Genomic DNA, 16,241 nt, shown 5'->3' with positions numbered 1-16,241 from the left:
CCAATGAGATCTTTCACATCTTTAGTCTCTGCCTTCCTACTGATTCAGTTCCTTTAGGTTACAAGTTGTCCATCTCTTCATCCTGTTTTCTTCATCACAAAATTTGTCTACTTATTGGCTACCTATACATACTTCTTGCAATCCCGTTTTTTATCTCACTGCTCTCCTGAAATTGCTCTCCTGAAGGGAGAGACTAGACCTCTGTGTCATGATATCCAAAAGTCTTTTCTCTGTAATCTTTATCAACTTTTCAGGACCAACTGATAGTGCATACTGCTCAAAGATCTGCAGCTGGTCATCATCAATGGCTGTAGCTCCACTAAAGACTTAAACATTTTTTTTTCTTAAACCTTTATCGATATTCACATACCATACAATTCCCTCATTTAAAAGGCACAACTCAACAACTTTTAGTATACTCACAGAGTTGTGCAACCATCACCATAATGAATTTTAGAACTTTTTTTATTGATTGCAGCACAAGGCTTGTGGGATCTTAATTCCCCAACTAGGGATTGAACTTGGGCCCTTGGCAGTGAGTGTGCAGAGTCCTAACCAACAGACTGCCAGGGAATTCCCTGGAACATTTTTATCATCCCCCAAAAAAACCACGTACCCAACAGCAGTTACTACCCACTCCCACCACTCTTCACCCCCTGACCTTGGCAACCATGAGCCTACTTTCTGTCTCTAAGGATTTGTCTAATTTTGACCTTTCATATGAATGGTATTATATAATATGTGGTCTTTTGTGACTGGCTTCTTTCATTTCATTTAGCATACTATTTTCAAGGTTCATCCATGTATTAGTACCTCATTCGTTTTTATGGTCAAATCATACTCCATTATTTGTGCTGCTGCTGCTGCTGCTGCTAAGTCACTTCAGTCGTGTCTGACTCTGTGTGACCCCATAGATGGCAGCCCACCAGGTTCCTCCGTCCCTGGGATTCTCCAGGCAAGAATACTGGAGTGGGTTGCCATTTCCTTCTCCAAATTATTATTTGTATATACCACATTTTCTTTATTCACCATTTATCTGTTGATGGACATTTGGGTTACTTCTATACTTTTTGGCTAATACAAGAAATGTTGCTGTGGACACGTTTTCATTTCTCTGAAATACCTAGGAGTAGAATTGCTGGGTCATATGGTAACTCTATATTTAAGCTTTTGAGGGAACTGCCAGACTGTTTCCCACAGGGACCGCACCATTTTACACTCCCCCCAGCAATGTATAACAGATGAGGGTTCCAATTCTTCTTTCACATCTTCACCAACACTTGTTATTTTCTGTCCTTGTTTTGTTTTTTAAACAATTGATTGTTTATCCATCAATCCTAGTGGGTATAAAGTGGTATCTCATTGTGGTTTTGATTTGCATTTCATTGATGACTAATGATGCTGAGTATCTTTTCACATGCTTTTTGGTCATTTGTATATCTTCTTTAGAGCAACATCTATGTAATTCCTTTGCCCATTTTAAAATTGAGTCATTTTTCTTTTTAATACTGATTTGTAAGTGTTGATATATTATAAATACAAGTCCCTTGTATTGCAAAAATTCGGTGAGAGACAAAGTGATAGGTAAGATGTGGATTTGTTAGGATTCAGAGAGAAGCACCCATTCTACAGGGTACTGCAAGGAATGCCGCCTGGCTAGGTTTTGCAAGCAGGGTGAATTCATATGCTAAAGAGTGGGAAGATCATCCCAGCCATTGGGGAACCACCCACTCCTCTGTCTTTTGACAGTGCCCCTGGTGGCTCAGAGGTTAAAGCGTCTGCCTGCAACGTGGGAGACCTGGGTTTGATCCCTGGGTCAGGAAGATCCCCTGGAGAAGGAAATGGTAACCCACTCCAGTATTCTTGCCTAGAGAATCCCATGGACGGAGGAGCCTGGTGGGCTACAGTCCACGGGGTCACAAAGAGTCGGACACAACTGAGCGACTTAACTTTAACTTTAGCACTGTTCTGGGCCTCCCTGGTGGCTCAGAGATTAAAGCGTCTACCTGAAATGTGGGAGACCTGGGTTCAATCCCTGGGTAGGGAAGATCCCCTGGAGAAGGAAATAGCAACCCACTCCAGTATTCTTGCCTGGAGAATTCCATGGACAGAGGAGCCTGGTCGGCTACAGTCCACGGGGTCGCAAAGAGTCGGACATGACTGAGCAACTTCACTTTCACTATCAGAAACATGACTTGCAAAAATTTTCTCCCATTCTATGGGTTGTCTATTACTTTCTTGATAGTGTTCTTTGAGGCACAAGCTTTAAATTTTGATGAAATCCAATTTATGTATATTTATTCTGTTGCTTGTGCTTTTGGTATCATGTCTAAGAGAGCATTATCTAATTCAAGGTCATTAACATCTATATCCGTGTTTTCTCCCCAAGTGTTTTATAGTTTAAGCTCTTACATTTAGACTTCTCAGGCTATGTGGACTTAATTTTTGTATATGGTGTGAGGTATGGATCCAAATTCACTGTTTTTGCATGTGATTCAGTTATCCCTGCACCATTTGCTGAAAAGACTATTCTTTCCCCATTGTCTTGGCACTCTTTGAGTAAAATCAATTTACTGTACATATTTCTGAACTCTGAACTCTATTCCACTTCTCTGTATGTCTAGCCTCATTGCCAGCACCACACTGCTTTGATTATAGTAGCTTTGCAGTAAGTTATAAAGTTGGGAAGGGCTCCAACATTGTTCTTCCTTTTCAAGATATTTTTGGTTACTCCAGGTTGAATTTCATATAAATTTAGGATCAGGTTGTCGATTTTTATAAAGTCATCTGTGATTTACAGCTCCATTTTCACCATTCTGAACCTATCATCCTATTTCTTCTATTCCTTGTCTCTGCTAACAACACTTCATCCTTCCAGTAATTCATGTTCAAAACTCCTAGGCTCTTTGTGATTCCTCTCTTTCCTTGCTCCTCTTCAGTTACCAAACTTGCACCAATATCTCTCCTATAGCCTCCTTTCCACTCTCAAGGCAGTACTTTAACACTTATGACCTCCTTGTGGATTACACCAATAGCTTCCTAATTAATTTCTCTGCCTCAAGTCTCTTCCCTCTCTAATCCATCACACACATTCACACATACACACACACACACACACACACGCAGACATCAGATGAATTTTCCTTAGGGAAGGTTTTGATCAAGTTACTTCCTTACTCATAAACATTCAATATTTATCCACTGTTTTTGGGTGCATGCACACTAAGTTGCTTCAGTCATGTACAACTCTTTGCCACCCTATGGATTATAGTCCGCTAGGCTCCTCTGTCCATGGGATTCTCCAGGCAAGGATACTGGAGTGGGTTGCCATGCTCTCCTCCAGGGGATCTTCTGGACCCAGGGATCGAACTCACATCTCTTACATCTCCTGCATTAGCAGTCAGGTTCTTTTCACTAGCACCACCTGGGAAGTCCTTCCACTGTCTTTAGATGATGCCTAAAATTCTTAGCCTATGATTCAAAGTCCTTCATGATATGATTCCAGCCTACCTGTTGAATCTTATTTTCCAATAACTCCTTAACCCATATTCTTCTGTAGGCAAACTGAACAGTCCATGGTTCACCCCCCTCACCTTGCACTTTCTTTTTGTCATTCACTTCCTTGTGCCTGAAAGTCATCTTTCTACATGTCTATAGTGTATCTATTCTTTAAAGGCTCATTCAAATTCCATCTCCTTCATGAATAAAAAATGATAATAATAGCAGCTAACACTTACCAAGTACTTTATTAAAAACTGAGCACTATTCTATGTATTTTATATGTATTAGCTCATTTGACTCTCAAAACAATTTATAAAAGCCATTATCATTAATCCTATTCTATAGATGGGGAAACAGCAGCATAGAAAGGTTAAGAAATCTGTAGAAGATCTATAGCTATTAAATATCAGAGCTGGCTTTTGAACCCAGGCCTCCTGGCACAAGTCCATGTTCTAAATCACTCCCATATACTAGCTTCCACATTTTACTGTGCTTCATGTGCTTGTGCCAGCCACTTCACATGCTATCTTGTATAATAGCAGTAGCAGGCATTGCATTATTATTTTTTTAGTGTTAGCCTTCCTGAGCAAGCTCTAATTATACTATACCCTCATTCTAAAACCTTTGGCAATTCCCCAAATGCTTACAGAACATGGTACAAATTTTCATTGCTAAGAATTCCAGCTCCTGCACAAAGTGGTTCCCACCCACTTTTCCAATCTTCTTTGCAAATTGTCCCTCTCATGCACTTCACAGTCCAGAAAACTAGACTATTGCTGTTCTGTGGACAGAGCTCAGCCTTTTCTGACTTTGATCTGGTTGTACCCTCTGCATAGAGCTCTTTCTTGCAATCTTGCACATTTAAACTTGACTCAGATTTCATAGACACATACACATTTACACACTTTGTAAAGATACAGTGATTAGCTACCCTTTAGAAAACAGATCAAATGTTATCTCTTCAATTAAGCCCTTTTCTGAAGTATTTTCTCCCGTTGAGTACCCATCGCAGTTTATCTCTTATGGTTCTTATAACTTTCCACATTTCATTTTATTAGAACGTGTATGAACATGAATACACATGTGTATCTCTCTGTGTATCTATAATTTTCAAATTTCCACCAGCTTCTTTGAGGGTAAACTCAGTACTTTGTATATATAGGAGGCATTCAATAAATAGTTATTAAATGAATAAATGAATGAAATATCCCAGATTGCTTCTGGGAAAGTTTCCCTAACCACTGTAACAATACCATTTAGTACACTGCAAATCATTAATTTTAGGTTTTGGGAAAGTATAAAATCACTTACCCAGAAAGGAGGGAGAAGACAGGCATCTCATTATACTACATTAGTTACTTCCCCATAAACACATAAGATATTCATTTAAAATGCAATTATCTTGATGAGAAACCTGATTCCTCAGTATTGAGCAGTCTGCTTTTCAGACAAAGCTGTGCAAATGTGGAAGAGAAGTTGTGGCAGCTGTTTCTACACGCATTGGTCTGGGGAAGGTGGTTGGTGCTAGAGGCTGAAAAAAGCCAGGGGTGAAGGCATTAATGATGCTTTTAGATAAGAGGAAAAGCCCAAGAACCAAATTGTAGCATTATTCCCTTTTCTTTTACTCCATCATGGTAGATCATAGCTTCTATGGAGTGCCTTTGGGATCATTCACTGGTGCCACTTTACCTCTAATACCAGGGGTGGAACCTGGTTTTGCTTTATTTGTTTTTAAATACTTAAAATTCTAAAACATTTCTCTCAGAACGATGGGATGCCAGAGAGATGGTGTGACAGCTACTCTTAATCAATGCTGGTGATAGATTTAGTAACCCAAACTTGGCCCTCTATAGCCAGACCTCTAATGGGTGCACCTTCCCAGTAGATTCGTCTCCTGACTTTCTTGCTTGCAAACCAGCCTAGACCAGCCTTATCATCTTTATATATTCCAATAAGCATCTTCAGCACCCTCTGGAGACTTCCTCAACAGAAATTTAAAAAATGAGGAATTCAAAGTTGAAAAACCAAGGACAGGAAGTAGAGGGAAAGAAGAGAAAAATATTTGCTATTAACATGGTGAGCTTCCAAAGTCAAGCTGAGAAAAGTTATTGCCAACAGCAAAACATGGTGTTAGAGAAGACTCTTGAGAGTCCCTTGGACTGAAAGGAGATCAAACCAGTCAATCCTAAAGGAAATCAACCCTGAATATTCATTGGAAGGACTGATGCTGAAGATGAAGCGCCAATACTTTGGCTACCTGATGCGAAGAACTGACTCATTGGAAGTGTTAGGTAGTTAGAATAGAGAAAAGGAGTCCAAAATGGCGGTGGCTAAAAGACAAGGAAGAGAAAAACCTGCGAAAATAGAACAAAGGAAGGTCCAAGGATTGGAGTGAGGACCTCAGGTAGAAGAAACAGCACTCTTGGCTGGCCCAATTTACATAGGGCAGGCCCAGGGGGAGGAAAAAAACATAAAAAGAGGAGCTAAAGCTAGCTCGCTCTCTCCCGCGCACTGGGGCGCTCTTCTCTTCGCATCTTTGGGTTGGCATGCCCTCACGCCTCGAATATGGATTTTCCTGCTATTATCTAAATAAAATAGAGCTGTAACACTGAGCTGTAACACTGATTTATCTAAGAGCTATAATACGGTCCGTTCGAGACCTCAGAACTATAACACTGTCTGTCCAAGACCCGAGAGCTGTGACACGCCGACGGGGGCTTTAATGTCCGTCACTCCAAATCTTTGTTGTGATGAGACAAAAACCGAGGAGCATACACTCGCCTGACAGAAAAAACCCTGATGCTGGGAAAGACAGAAGGCAGGAGGAGAAGGGGATCACAGAAGATAAGATGGTTTGATGGTATCACCGACAATGGACATGAGCTTGAGCAAGCTCTGGGAGATGGTGAAGGACAGGGAAGCCTGGCGTGCTGCAGTCCATGGGGTGGCAAAGAGTCAGACATGACTGAGTGAGTGAACAACAACAGCAACACCCTTTGTCTGATAAACATTTTAAACCTATTGCATTGGATGGGATTCAGAGGGGGGATTGCATTAAAGAATCACTGTTGCTGCTACTGCTAAGTCACTTCAGTCGTGTCCGACTCTGTGTGATCCCATAGACGGCAGCCCACCAGGCTTTGCCGTCCTCGGGATTCTCCAGACAAGAACACTGGAGTGGGTTGCCATTTTCTTCTCCAATGTGTGAAAGTGAAAAGTGAAAGTGAAGTCGCTCAGTTGTGTCTGACTCTTAGTGACCCCATGGACCGCAGCCTACCAGGCTCCTCCATCCATGGGATTTTCCAGGCAAGAGTACTGGAGTGGGGTGCCATTGCCTACTCAGTCCCAAATGGAAGCTAGTCAACTTTTCACAGGTATTGTTTCCTTTAAATTCCCTCAGTCCTCTCTCAACAAAAACTCAACCTGTAGGGGTTGGGGGGTGGGTGAAGCAGCATACGGTAAATGCCTTGGTGATTCCTGAATATCTTTTACAAATTGTTCAAGGATGCAGGGAACTGGGGTGGGGGGCTCCCTGTGGTGAGGATGATAAGTCACTTTGTTCGGGGGACATAGGTGCCTCTTGGAAGACATTTAATTTCTTATAAGTCTCTCTGCTTTTAGCATCAGACAAACTGCTTTTAGCATCAGACAAACTGTACTGATTCTATTAACACACAGCATATAACAAAGGGAACACCCAAAGCTACAAAATAAAAACAAACAAGCCAACCTCAAACCTCTAAACCCTTGACCTTCCCAAACACACAACCCTCACATTGCTTTTGCTTTTTTAATTTTCAAGATGTAGTGGTTTTTTTTTTAACATTTTATGGGGGGCATCTTTTCTCTCAGCATTGCTGAGTCCATTATAGAGAAACACAGATTCTAACTGGCATCTCCTTCTAATATGCCTTGTTGTAAGTAATTCCACTTATCAATTATATGTCACCTTGGAAACAAAAAGGGCTGTGCACTATTTTTAGTTTATTATTACTTATCTCTTTACCTCTTTGAAGTAAACCATTCTCATTCACACGGGGGTGGGGGGGGGTTGGGGTGGCGGGAATGAGTCATCCAGAATTAAAGAGCCTTACCAGCCTAGAGTGAATCCACAGAGCTAGAATTAGAATGCTAATTCTAATTCAAATCTAGTGCTCTTTTCACTAAACCCCAGTGCTCTTTGGCTTTCCTCATTCTGAAAGGCCTGAGGCCCTAGGAATCAGAGTATATATTATCTGGGTGGGGTGGGGGTGGGTGGAGAGGCAGGCTGGTTTGGAGAGCTAAGACAAAACAAACCAAAACCAAAACCAAACCAAACCAAACCAAGCCAAACCCCAAATCCCCAAATTGAAGAAGGCTTAAAAAATATGAATCCTAAGTCAAGCTGTACTAATGACTCTTTATTTGACCTGGGGTAGGACATTTTATTGCTCTGTAACCACCAGGACCACTCACACAGCACAAATTACATTTTGCTCTGCATCACATTATTTGGCCATATGTCTCATCCATCTCTTTTGTAGCCTCCACAACATGGAGGTCAGGGAGAACGCTGCACTTGGGGTCAGACAAAGTTGGATCTAGTGCTTGCAGGAGCAACTTGGACAAATCATTCTCTGAACCATCTCTGTAAAGCAAGAATATTCTCTCCTTCACAGGGTTATTATGAGGATTAAATGATATAATATTTGCAAAAGTCTTCTCCTAGCACCAGGCACATGGTAAGCACTCCATAATGTTGAATGAATAAATGAATGGCCTTAAGTCAGGCCCTTCAAGTGCTATGTTAATTCCTTCAGCCCACTAGGATACTGTTGAGTTCAGCACAGCACACCATAGCAGTGACTTCCTGAATAGTACTCTAATGTTCCCCAAAGGCAGAGAGAAATTTCATAGTGTCACTGCCTGGTTATACCTGTTCTGGGAATACAGTAATTCCTTTTCCAGTGCTGCCAATCTATTACCTTTCACCAAACACAAAATTCACTTTAAGAAGGGGCAGAAACACAAGTGCCTTTCTGTTAGATAGAGGTTGGGAGAATATATTATTAAAATTGAAACCGACTTCTCTGATTTCTTAGCAAAAAAATCAGATTGGAAGCCAAACAGCTATTTGGCCTTTGCAGACCCTGGATAGTGATGCCCTTGGGGGAAAGGGGAGAGTTGGAGTTATTCCAAACTGTAGTTACGACATTTGTGTGTATATTTACTGCCTGTGCTTATGCTCTCTGCATTTAATTTTTACTCTCTAAGCCTTGAAGAAGTCACAATTTACCAAGAGCACAATTTAATACATATGGGTAGAAATATAGGCACATATCTGTTTCTCATTTCCTAATCATATTTTCTACACTCCCTATATACCTGATACTTCTTCTTTTTCAATCTACTTGCTCTGATTCTTGAACTTAGGTAGACAATAATGATTTGTTAACAATAAACATGCCCCTAGCCCTTCCCTCACGCTTCTTTACCCAGGAGGGCCTCCCTAAGATTCAAAGACAAAATCCTGCCATATAGTTAGCACCTGGTGCAGCTCATCAAAATATAATATCCTTTCCCAGATGATTGGAAATCTCGGCAATGCCGTCACACAATGAGGTGTGCAAGAAAATAGTTTGTGGGTTGATTTTCATCATTAATTTGATATTGCACAGTTTTTGTGGGACTTTAAAAGAAATGAATTTTTATTACTTTTAAGTACTGCACATAGAGTAACTCCAACTCATCATATTTTAGCAGTTATTTTTCGGGGGAAGGATGTATTTTAAACATGCCTATGTTAGAGTGTCTGGTGGATCATTTAGGATCAGTGTCCTGTTGCTTGATGAAATCCAGATCACTCCAATGAAATCCAGATGGGGAAACTGGGTCTCTGGCAATGGCTGCCAGATCTTCTCCGTATGAAATCTCTCTAGCCTGTATGCAAATTCAAAACTCCATATCCTGGAAATCCCAAACCAATTAAGTGGCGCTCCGCTTCTTAGTTACTGGACTAAACACAGGGAAGCGATTCTTTCTTCCCTGAGGAAATAAGTATGTCTTACATACATCTATCTTGGCACAAAAAGGGCTGGCTAAGCAAATTAATAGTGTAAACAGGACTGTGCTGGGGAATGTTTGTCCTACTTAAGAGAATAAACTTTTTATGCACTTTGTGCACATCCACTTACATACAAATAATTGATATGCTAATTACAAATGATTCTTAAAGCTCTTTCCCTGAGGTACTGTATGATGTTGTTAGTGTAGTTTGAATTACTAGCATGTCCAGTGCTTGGAAGTAATAAAAATGTATTTTAAAATATTCCGTTATTCAGACTGGCTTTCCTCTAATTAGGCTGAGTTAGTGAGGCTTGCCTATAATTAAATAGGATAGATATTTTTCTACTTTCATTTCTAATATATTTAAGGTGGCTCTCCCCAATTCCCCATCCCGCCCCAACCCTGGCATCCATCATCTTGTTTTACAGGATTCTCCTGCCCAGAGCAAGCATACACAAACCTCTTAGCATCCAGCTCACTCTTCAGCAGCACTTGCATGGTCTCTAGGCAAACACACTGCCTTTAGTGCCTGGCACACATCCATATCCTTTCACTTGTTAACTTAGCTGGATATTTGATATGGCTTTTTTGAGGTGTCTTTTCTTTGGTCTTGCTTTAAGTACCAATGGGTATGGCTCTTTTCCGATAGTGCAGTGGGTAACAGCACACAGAGAGCAAAGCCCAGACAAACTTTGCATTGGGCTTTTTTGTCAGGTAGAGGACACCAGATTTAACTAAATCTCTGTACAGACCACATCAACAGGATTCAACAAGGCAGCTCATCAGTGCCTGCAGCTGCCGGGTGAATGACTGTCAGGCGCATTCAGAGCAGAGCCTAAAGGGTAGCTTTTTTAGGCTAGAGGGAGGGGACAGAGCAGTGATGAAAGAACAAGGGAGGTGGGAGAATTAGGGTGGGCAAGGGGGTACATGGTAATGAGCAGCTAAGAGGAATAATATGAATTTTGAAGTTAGAATGTTCCATCAAGCACAGACATAGTCAAATTTAGGATTCTTTTCAGAGCAGCCCTGCATTAGAAGGTATAATTCTCAAGTTTTCCATTTATGAGCTGGGTCTTCCTGTCTCTGGATAGTTTCAGAGCATGTTCTAGCATCAGAAGCTATTAAACTGCTGTGGAAGAATCAGGTCACTTTTTCCAGGGGGCAGGGATCATTCAGCACTAAAAACAGTGCAGAGAAGGTACACATCATAGAGACAGAACAAACCCACTAAGTCCTAGGAGATAGTCCTCCTGAACTTACATGAAAAAATAAATCACCTAGGAAGACTGCTCGGCGTAGGGGCTGTCATGGTGTCAGGGCTACTTGGTACAGGAGTGTAGGAACAGGTCATGAAAGCCACTGATCTAGAGGGGAAGAAGGATATAAGAACTGTCCCTTTAACCACTGGATTTAAAGCTCAAAGGATCAATCAGGTAAGGGAAAAAACCAGTTCTCCGCTGTAACCCTAATCAAGTACTGGTGACAGCCAGGGCAACACAGATAATTAAGCACAGTTGCCCCTCCTCCAAATTATCGTATATTCTTAGGCACTTAATGTCTTTTGAATTTAATATTTTAAAAGACACATCAAACTAGGAACATTAAATGAATGGCCCACTTTGGCCTCATTTCCACCTGTGCTTAATGTTAACCGTGAATTTAATTAGTATCTGAGTCATCCATTTTCCAGAAACAACAGGCAATTTGCATCTGCCATACCACAAAGAGGCAGAATAGAAGTTTATAAAACAGAATGAAAACATTGACTACAAATAGCTTACTTATGGAGGGCTGAGATCAAAGTGCAAGGCTTATACAAAGAAGTAGCAGCTTCCATGACCTTTATCACTGGGCCTAAGTGTGATCTAGTGATGATCAAGGTGGTATAGCTGTGACCCAACTGAAGAGAGTAATTTTGTAAAGATTTTTTACCAGCTCTCAGATTGTGATGAAAATGGGATGAAGATGGAAGTAAGGCTATATAAATTATTTGTTCTTAAATGCTAATTTCTGGAGAATTCTTCCCTTCTCATCAGATGAAAGAGAATTTTGAAAAAAAATTGTATTGCTTAAAACATTTATGTATGAATATGTATTCATATTGCTTTTGCCACATCACCAAGCTCAAAGGAGTAGGCTATAATTGTGTTCTCTTTCACTGAGGATCTATCTACCTGCTTCGGAAATTGAATGATAAGGAATCTGGAGTCCCAGATAGAAGATAAATTCAAGATGACTTATCATTATAATGAAAGAAGAACCTATCATCATTAAAACATCTCTTCTTTAAATATTAACATTAAAAGTCAATAGGGAAAGGAAACATTTCACTTAAATATCCTTTAGTGATGTCCCTTGGCTCTCATTTTACTTTACGGGTATTGGATGAACAGATTATAGCATGGATGGAGAATCTCTACCCTATATGTTGATACGCCTTCTGCCAGGATCAAGAGATGATATAAATTATGCCTGTTGTTATCTAGTTACTAAGTCATGTCTAACTCTTTGCAACCCATGGACTGTAGCCCACCAGATTCCTCTGTCCATGGGACTTCCCAGGCATGAATACTGGAGTGGGTTGCCGAATTTCCTTCTCGAGGGGATCTTCCTGACTCATGGATCGCATCCACATCTCCTGCATTGGCAGGTGGATTCTTTACCACTGAGCCACAAGGGAAGCTCAGTTGCAAAATAGCATAATGTTAAAAGCCTTTGGCAATAGTAGTCCCCTAAAAACCACATGAAAAGAAACTAATTATATAAGGAGACCTCTATAAAATGACATGTGACATTATTCACTTTCTAACATAGGAAGTCAGGATTTTCTCCATTGAAAATAAAGGAAAGAGCAGATTTACACAATCTCCATGTTTCCAAACTTTAATTAGAAATTAAAAACTTAAGAAGTGGGACTTTCCTGGTGCTCCAGTAGTTAGGACTTTGCCTTCCAATGCAAGGAGTGCTGATTCGAGCCCTGGTTGGGGAGCTAAAATCCCACATGCCTCATGGCCAGAAAACCACAAACATAAGATAGAAGCAATATTGTAACAAATTCATAAAGACTTTTAAAAATGGTCCACATCAAAAAAATTAAAATTAATAAAAAAACTAAGAAGTAAAATCTCTCAATATTTATTCTTGTTTTTGATGCATAAAATTACAAATTAAATCATAAACAAATGGACTGTGTACACTACAGATCATGTGGTTCATTTGCATAATCTTAAAAGGTTTCTTTTTTTAAGGACTTTGCTACAATTCCTGGAGATAAAAATCTGCAAGAATTCTTGGGGATGGTATTTCCTCCTTGTGATACATTTCATACTTTCAGAATCAATACAGTGAAAGTGACTATACTACCCAAAGCAATTGCAAGATTCAATGCAATCCCTATCAAGCTACCAATGGTATTTTTCATGGAACTAGAAAAAATTTCATAATTTGTAGGGAAACATAAAGACCCCAAATAGCCAATGCAATCTTAAGAAGAATGGAACTGAAGGAATCAGCCTTCCTGACTTCAGACTATACTACAAAGCTACAGCCATACAGTGGTATGCAGATGACACCACTTTAATGGCAGAAAGTGAAGAGGAACTAAAGAGCCTCTTGATGAAGGAGAAAGAGGAGAGTGGAAAAGTTGGCTTAAAACTCAACATTCAAAACGACGATCATGGCATCCAGTCCCATCACTTCATGACAAATAGATGGGGAAACAATGGAAACAGTATCAGATTTCCTTTTTTTGGCTCCAAAACCACTGTAGATGGTGACTGTAGCCATGAAATTAAAAGATGCTTGCTCCTGGGAAGAAAAACTATGACAAACCTACATAGCATATTAAAAAGCAGAGACAGTACTTTGCTGACAAAAGTCCCTATAGTCAAAGCAATAGTTTTTCCAGTAGTCTTGTATGGATGTAACAGTTGGACCATAAAGGAGGTTGAGCACTGAAGAATTGATGCTTTCGAATTGTGATGCTGGAAAACACTCAAGTGTCTCTTGGACAGCAAGGACATCAAACCAGACCATCCTAAAGGAAATCAATCCTGAATATTCACTGGAAGGATTGAAACTGAAGCTGCAATATGATGTGAAGAACTGACTCATTGGAAAAGACCCTGATGCTGGGAAAGATTGAGGGCAAGAGGAGAAGTGGGTGACAGAGGATGAGATGGTTGGATAGCATCACTGACTCAGTAGAAATGAGTTTGAACAAGCTCAGGGAGATAGTGAAGGACAGGGAAGCCTGGAGTGCTACCGTTCACGGGGTCACAGGGAGTCAGACATGACTTAGTGACTGAACAACACAGTCATCAAGATAGTATGGTAGTTGAACAAAAACAGAAATATAGATCAATGGAACAAAATTGAAAGCCCAGAGATAAATAAATCCATGCATCTATGGACACCTTATCTTTGACAAAGAGGGCAAAAATATACAATGGAGAAAAGACAGTCTCTTCAACAAGAGAAGGTGCTGGGAAAACTAGTCAACTATGTGTAAAAGAATGAAAGAACACTTTCTAACATCATACACAAAAATAAACTCAAAATGGATTAAAGACCTAAATGTAAGACTAGAAACTATAAAACTCCTAGAGGAAAACATAGGTAGAACACTCTCTGACATAAATCATAGCAAGATCCTCTATGATCCACCTCCCAGAGTAATAGAAATAAAAACAAAAATAAACAAATGGGACCTAATTAAACTTAAAAAGTTTTGCACAATGAAGGAAACTATAAGCAAGGTGAAAAGACAGCCTTCAGAATGGGAGAAAATAATAGCAAATGAAACAACTGACAAAGAACTAATCTCTGAAATATACAAGCAGCTCATGCAGCTCAATACCAGAAAAATGAACAACCCAGTCAAAAAGTGGGCCAAAGAACTAAACAGACTTTTCTTCAAAGAAGACACACAGATGGCTAATAAACACATGAAAAGATGCTCAACATCACTTATTATTAGAGAAATGCAAATCAAAACCACACTGAGGTATCATCTCAGGCTGGTAAGAATGGCCACCATCAAAAAGTCTACAAATAATAAAGGCTGGAGAGGGTGTAGAGAAAAGAGAATCCTCTTACAGTGTTGCGGGAATGCAAACTGGTACAGACACTGTGGAGAACAGTATGGAGATTCCTTAAAAAACTGGAAATAGAACTGCCATATGATCCAGCAATCCCACTGCTGGGCATACACACCGAGAAAACCAGAATTGAAAGAGACACATGTACCCCAATGTTCATTGCAGTACTGTTTACAATAACTAGGACGTGAAAGTAACCTAGTTGCCATCAGCAGATGAATGGATAAGGAAGTCGTGGTACATATAAACAATGGAATATTACTCAGCTATAAAAAGGAATACATTTGAGTCAGTTCTAATGAGGTGGATGAAACTGGAGCCTATTGTACAGAGTGAATTAAGTCAGATAGAGAAACACCAATACAGCATATTAACGCATATATATGGAATTTAGAAAGACGCTAATGACGATCCTATATGCAAGACAGCAAAAGAGACACAGATGTAAAGAATAAGCTTTTGGACTATGTGGGAGAAGTCAAGGATGGGATGATTTGAGAGAATAGTATTGAAACATGTATATTACCACATGTGAAATAGATGGCCAGTGCAAGATCGATGCATGAAGCAGGGCACTCAAAGCTGGTGTCTGGGACAACCCAGAGGGATGGGGTGGGGAGTAAGGTGGGAGGGGGTTTCAGGATGGGGGGACACATGTGCACCCGTGGCTGACTGATGTAGGTGTATGGCAAAAACCACCACAATATTGTAAAGAAATTATCCTCCAATTAAAATAAATTAATTAATTTTTTAAAATGTGGGCAGAAGACTTAAACAGACATTTCTCCAAAGACGACATATAGATGGCTAAGAAAAACATGAAAATATGCTCAACATCACTCATTATTAGAGAAATGCAAATCAAAACCACAATGAGGTATCATCTCATGCCGGCAGAATGGCCATCATCAAAAAGTCTACAAAAAATAAATGCTGGAGAGGGTGTGGAGAAAAGGGAATCCTCTTACACTGTTGGTGGGAATGCAAACTGACATAACAGCTATGGAGAACAGCATGGAGATTCCTTAAAAAACTAGGAATAAAACTAACACACGACCCAGCAATCCCACTACTGGGCATATACCCTGAGGAAACCAGGATTGAAAAAGACACATGTACCCCAATGTTCCCTGCAGCACTATTTATAATGGCTAGGACATGGAAGCAACCCAGACATCCATTGGCAGATGAATGGATAAGGAAGTTGTGGTATATATACACAATGGAATATTACTCAGCTATAAAAAGGAATGTGTTTGAATCAGTTCTAATGAGGTGGATGAACCTAGAGCCTATCATTCAGAGTGAAGTAAGTCAGAAAGACTTATATTATCCATATATCCATAATATCCATAATAATCCATTATCCATAATAATATCCATATATTAATGTGTATATATGGAATCTAGAAAGATACCTATGATCCTATGTTCAGGGCAGCAAAGTAGACACAGATGTAAAAAACAGACTTTTGAACTCAGTGAGAGGAAAGGGTGGGATGATTTCAGAGACTAGCATTGAAACTTATCTATTACCATATGTAAAACAGATAACCAGTGCGAGTTTGATGTATGACGCAGAGCACCCAAAACCAG

General features: G+C 40.0%; 1 protein-coding gene across 3 annotated transcripts in view; it reads right to left on the bottom strand.

The window, feature by feature from the left end:
* HDAC8 (histone deacetylase 8) overlaps positions 1-16,241 on the bottom strand; it is a 252,719-nt gene that overhangs the window by 153,837 nt on the left and 82,641 nt on the right. The gene's annotated exons all lie outside the window — the stretch shown is intronic.

Source organism: Cervus elaphus, chromosome X (assembly GCF_910594005.1).
Source record: "Cervus elaphus chromosome X, mCerEla1.1, whole genome shotgun sequence".
Classification (NCBI taxonomy): domain Eukaryota; kingdom Metazoa; phylum Chordata; class Mammalia; order Artiodactyla; family Cervidae; genus Cervus; species Cervus elaphus.
This window is presented reverse-complemented; position numbering and strand designations above follow the sequence as displayed.